We start from the raw sequence: 6,760 nt of genomic DNA on the forward strand, positions 1-6,760 counted from the left end.
GCTAATTGTCTGTAAGGCGCCTGGTGTGAGTGTCCATGACGATTGCCTGGGAGGCTGATTAGGGTACTTTATGTAACTGGGGAGTTGGGGGGAGTAGAGATGAAAGGCTTTTATTTAACTGTTGCAAGGGTTAAATCTGAAAGGTTCCTGTGCTTGTCTAAATCGTTTGGTTTGTTTCCCTGATAGAAGGACTCATTCAACTGTTTCTCATTAACATTAGTGACACATCCATGATTATAGGAGTCTGGCCAATCGGCACACAGAAAGAACTCAGCACTTAAGTGAAATCCAGGTCCTTTTAATTGAAATGGTTGAAGTGTTACAAACTGGGTGTATATAGATATTTTGTTTTTGTCTAAGAAAAGTGTGATCAGTATGGAAGATGTTATAAGGATTGACGATAGTGATAATGATTATGTTCCTCCAGAATGATCTGTCTCCTGTCTGAATCTTCTGGCCTCCTGTTGGCATATTCAGGATTAACGGAGCTCAGCATTAAAACTCAAGGCAGGCAATAGCTGGTTCAGAAAGAAGGAGATAAGACAGAACAGCACCCCCAGAGACCTGACTTGCCACTGCAGGTGGGTTTGAAGGTCCTGAACATGAGGGGGATCCAAAATGGAGGACACATCCAGATGGTTCTTCTCTCACTGGATCACAAATTGGAAGGGGTCTGTCACTTTCACTGTGTCACGCCCTGCTCAGCTGATCCTTCTGTTTCCTTCCTTAGCATGGCCATAATGAACCACGCCTGTTCTGTATTAGTCTTACCTCTCATTCCTGCCCTTCTGTGATTCACTCCAGCTGCCTCTCGTTTGCTTCCTTGTTAGTCCTTGTTATAAGTGCTTCCCAGTCCTGACATTGACGTTGTAGTTATTGTTAGTACTGTTGTTATCTTTCCCGCCGAGATTCCCTGTGACCCTTTTGTTTTCTTGCCTGTTTCCATTAAATAAACCCGTTTTGTTTTGCCCCGACTCCTGGAACACATTGCAACACACTGTCACACTCGGTGAATAGTCCACCCTCACCTCAAGAAAGCAACAGTTAATAACCCCCCCTCTGAACCCACTCTTGGGTCTTGGGTTCCTGACCTGACATCATGACACTGAGCTGACATTGAGCCACCAGGATGGTTTGGTTCATTGGTGTTTCAGGAGAGTATGTGGTCATATGTGTGTGTGTGTGCCCACATTGTGCACTCCACCTTTACTTTGAGGTCTCAGCATTTCTTTGAAAAAGTGAAATAATAAAGGCTAAGGAAGAAAATGGAGAAACATGAGGATGGTTTCCAGGCAACGCTAATGGACACAAGCAGTGAGGGTAGAGCCAGGAACAGCACTCTGCTTCTGTCAGGATCAGTCCATGCAATTTCTGTCATTTCCCCGTTTGGCCAGCAGGCGTCACTGGCCATCTCATCACTTTCTGTGTTTAGTATCTTTCATACTCCCTAGTGTGTTCCCCTGCTCCCCAGGCTTAATGAGCTAGGTGTGTGGCTAAGATCAATAGCTGTTTATCAGTGCATGATTTAAAACAAGTTATAGTTTTCATGAGCAAAAATGGTTCATTATGATTGTATTAATAGAAATATCTCTATTTCTGTTTTTTTTTCATTAACAGTCAGTTTCTGTCAGTTAAGGGTTTAGTAGGATGTGGTCTGCAATGCATTAGAATCTCGTCCAGGTCATTTCCTTGCCTGGGATAGGCTCCAGACCCTTCTATGGTCCTTGACCAAGAGAATCATGATGGACAAATTAAAACAGACTCAGCAGCAATATTAATGGCAGCAGGAGGTTCCCAGTTCACTTTGGATCTACAGCTCATGGAATTCACTGTGATCCTGGAGCCAGTTATTGATGGCTTCCATACACTGTTCAGATTGGGCACACCTGCTGCTGCCCTGCCTGTAGGCACAGCTGCCTGCAAACGCGGCTTTTCTGCAATGAAAGCAATGACTAACCATGAAAAGTGAAAGGCTCAGCCACCTTGGCGTACTAAACAGCCAAGGTCTTACATACTGTACAGGGGAGTTCATCAGGCAGCCAGAGATTGCAGCTGTTTTTCAAGCTAAATCCTAAACATTGTGCTGTATGCATATTAATAAAACAGTGCAAAAGTGTGAACACATATTTGCTCCATTATAATTGATATTGTAGCACTCTACAGAGCAAGGCATTACTGAAACAAGAATGAGACAAAGTAGGTGGAACAGACAGAGGTAGAAATATGGTGTGGATGTAAACAATGGGCCTCATTCACCAACCGTTCTTACGAACAAATTTGTTCTTAAACCCCACGTGCGCACTTTTTTTACAAAGATTCTGACAGTCACCAATGTTTCCTTATCTGAATTTGTTCTTAGCTAAGAACAGAATCTACGCACACTCAAGACCATTCATACGCACATTTGAGTAATGATTGTTCAAAATAATTGGTTATAGCAGTATTGTTCATTCTACAGTTCATAAAATGATAGTATTTTAAGAATTTATAAAAGTAAAATATAAAAAATAATTTTAAAGTGTAAAAATTATTTTCATGGTAGTAATGGCGATCATGCGGATTATAAATAGGTCAGAATCTTCGTAAAAAAGTGTGTACGTGGGGTTTAAGAACAAATTTGTTCGTAAGAACGGTTGGTGAATGAGGCCCAGTGTTCTTTTATTAACGTAAACTTAACACCCAGCTGAACCAGCCAATGTAGGAATACATGGAACATGTACATACACAAACACACAGGTTTGTAATTATATCTTCATTTCTGTGGGGAAAACTCTAATCCCAAAATGACGACCTTAATTCCTACCCAGCCTTAACCATAACCATAAGTAACCAAACAAAATACGAGACTTTTGGCTTTTTTACTCTTTTAATTGCGTTCAAAGATCTTTGTGGGGACCTGAAAAATGTAAAAATAACATTTTTTTTACATGGTGGCGGACAACTGGTCCCCCCATGTAATATAAACATAATCCACGCACACACACACACGCATACAGACACACAAACACAGACACACACACACACACACACACATACAGACACACACACGCATACAGACACACACACACACACACACACGCATACAGACACACACACACAGACACACACACACACACACATACAGACACACACACACACACACACAGACACACACACACACACGCATACAGACACACACACGCATACAGACACACACACACACAGACACACACACATACAGACACACACACACACACACGCATACAGACACACACATACAGACACACACACGCAGACACACACACACACACACACATACAGACACACACACGCAGAACACCCAGTCACCGCATCATTTTGCCGCATGTGTTTGCTTGGCTATCCCTCCATACTATTAACTTTTATAAGTAAAATGAAAGCTCATTTAACAGTCCAAAACATGTCGACACATCCTGGTCAAAAAAACCAAAAAAAAAAAACAAGCAGTGAGTGCAATCGGAAAACCTTAAGTACTGAGGAGAAGCTGGAAATAGGAAAGCATTTTGAACGTAATGGGAGGACATGCGAAATCATGCAAATCGTTTCACCCAAAACCAAAAGAAGATTCAGTAATCCTCCTTTCATCCTTCACAATAAATCACAAGCAGCAACCTTCCTGTACCCACTTCCACCAGCAAAGTATAGGTAAAGTGCCATATTTATTGCAGTATTTATATGTTTATAAGCTATTTCCTATTTATAATAATGTGCCGTGTGTGTGTTACATACAATGTTTTTCATTGTTTTTTCCTGCCCCATATTTCGATCAATCCCTGTTGACATTGTTCGATACCAATATCAGGATCGTATCATGGTACCATAACAATTCTGTCATTATAGCAAATTTCGATATTCAAGAAGTTATGTCTGCGCGCTCAATCGGTGCATTGAAGCCACATGGATGGAGGATTTAGACCCCTGTAAACGCTGCCGAAGGCGGACAGCGCATCTCTTCCTGACCCTGATATATATAAGGAGTTAAAGATGCTCAGGTGAGCGTGAGTTTCGTCACTTAACTGACAGCCAGAGAGACACAGCTGGTCTGCTCACTACAGCAGGTTTCAAACCCTCCTAACATCCTCTTTCAAAGGCCAGCAGCTTAACCCTTAAACCAAACATTAGCATACTATCAATGACGCTTTGAAATGGCTGAAGCCAAATATCAGAATATGTAATAAATGTAGAGTTCACTGATGATATTGAAACTGTATTATAGGCTATTAGTGTTGACTTCATTCATAAATAGGCAGGTTTTTTTTCAAAGCAATATAATATTTAAATGGGAATGTTTTATAGTGTCAGTTTTATAGTAATACTTCCGTACAGGCAGGGAAGAGAATGTGGACGACCCACTGGCGGCTCAGAGGACAAAATGGGGATTTATTAAACAGAAAAACACAAGAAACACTACAAAATAAAAGGACCACGAGGGGTCAAAGGTAAACAGGGATAAACAAAGACTGATTACAAAATGGGTCAGAGCAACAAGGGGCAGTCAGGCAACAAAAAACACAGCATAAGACATACAAATGAATACACTAGGGAACAAAACACAAAAGCAGGGGAGGTGGGATCCAAACACAAGACAGAGGGGTTCACAGACAACCTCATGCTCAATGAGACAGGGGACAAGGGAAAACACAAAGACTGACAACAGGAGGGACGGGATGACCAGCAACCCCTGCTGGCCAAACGGGGAAGGAACACAGAGTGGGACAACAGCAGCTGACCCTGACAAAGGTACCAAAGCCGGAATCAGCATCAAAGTCAAAATTTTGGTATCGATCCAACTCTAATTCCTATTGCTTCTATACCGCTAATTTGCTTAATGTGGTGTTTTTCAGAAAAGCGACTGTTTGTTATATTGTTTTGTTTTCGGTCAACAATCAGGCGTAATTATCCCTGAAAACGTTATGCAAGAACGTTTTTGGATAAACACACTAACAACCAGACATTATAACCACGATTCTTGTGTAATTTAAGAAAATATGTCATTTTTATTTGTGCACTCGGTCAGCGGCAGCAGTGTTTTTCACCTTGGATGCCCCCCCCCCCTCCCTTTCAATAAATAATCCTGAGCCACCCCTATGATCATGGTGTCCAAACAATTCAAACTTATGTGGTTATGTGTTGGGCGGATCCGCTAGACAAAAAGGTGAAGGACAAAATTAGCTGTCGTCTTTTCAGCCCACGGCACGTTATTTAGTATAAAGCCCAGGCGAGAAAACAGGCCAGAACAGCAGCGTGAGGAGAGAGTTTTAAAGGAAATGGGAAAAACGTAAGTCAAAGCCGAAACACAACAGCATTTTCTGTTACTGGCTAGCTTTGCAGCCAGCACTGTCTGTGACTCGTAGCCACAAGGTAAACCAGGCCCCTGAAATTAAATTAATAACAGATAAGCCTGGTGTTATCATTACTGAGGCGGATTAAGACAAGGTGAGGAGGTGGGCAGTAGGGGGGGAGGGGGAGGGCGGGGGGAGCTGTTGATTGGCTATCTGTTGCCCGGAGCAACATGCATCTGAGTGCAACACGAGCAGATTACAAAATTTAGAAGAAGATGGAACCTTCCCCAGAGACACATTCATGCCTCTCATCTCGCTGAAAACGTCTCATTATCTTTGGGGGGAGATTGCAGGCTGTGAGTGACGCTGGTTTCAAAGAGCACTCTGTCTTTCGTTTGTAAGTCATCCACATTTGTGCTAGTTTTCGTTTTAGTGTTAACTGCTGCCGCAGCAGGGTGCAGGGCTCCAGCTTCTTTAGTTCAAGATCGAGATACAAGATTTATTTACTATGGAAAAAATATATTAGTCAAGCTGGCATGTTGTGGACACCAGGCCAGTGGTTTAATGAGATCAACCTAACATCGTCTGTCCAGCCCTGCTTTCAATTCCACAGAAAAGTTGAACGTTATTTGAATGTAGCGTTTCCCTTGACTTCAGAGTTTTGTCCATCAATCGATCCATCCATACATCCATCCATCCATCCATCAATCCATTCCAGCCATCTTGGACTGGGTAATATTGGGACATCGCTGGCCTCAAAAAATCCCTAGCCCAAGCCTTCCTGTGACGGTGAGCCAGGGATGAGTTCTCGGTGAGACACATAGAACGCCTCCTCATCCAGGGTCATCGTCCTAGGGAGGCCAAGGTAAGGCCTGTCAGCCTGTGTTTCATCACAGGAGAGATGCCCTGTGGGCACCACTCAAGTTTAAAGGGGCAGGACTGTGATGTTCATTTTTGCCCCAGTACAAGTCAGATTTAGAAGAATCACAAAAGGAATAAAATCCGTCCTTCTGTGAAAAGGATATCCCAAGCAGAAACGACCCCATTTTTAAGACACCTCTCCCACTCTCATGAAACGTCATCTTTTTTTTCTGTGAATCTGAGAGAAATGATTGAATAGCACACACCATCCTTGGGAGACACAGCGTAAGAGTGCCACCCAGAGCTCTTTTTTCGGAAGAGCAGCTCCTTACATTATGGATGTGGTGTCAGTGCTTGAGGAGCAGAGAATAGTGAGATTGAGAGGCTTGCCAAACTTCAACATTTCCACCGAAGCTGAAAGGGAGGCCTTCAGCAGGTGTCGTCTTAGCTGTCGGTGCTGAATAACGTCTTTGCCCCAAACCTGAATACGTGCAATACTGAGGACCGTCGTTCCCTTCCAGAGCAAAACCATAACTAAATAAAACAGCTTTGAATCTCTTGTTATGTGAACCATGCTCATGGGAGTTTTACTTAGACAA

This window comes from Paramormyrops kingsleyae, chromosome 7 (assembly GCF_048594095.1).
Source record: "Paramormyrops kingsleyae isolate MSU_618 chromosome 7, PKINGS_0.4, whole genome shotgun sequence".
NCBI lineage: Eukaryota > Metazoa > Chordata > Actinopteri > Osteoglossiformes > Mormyridae > Paramormyrops > Paramormyrops kingsleyae.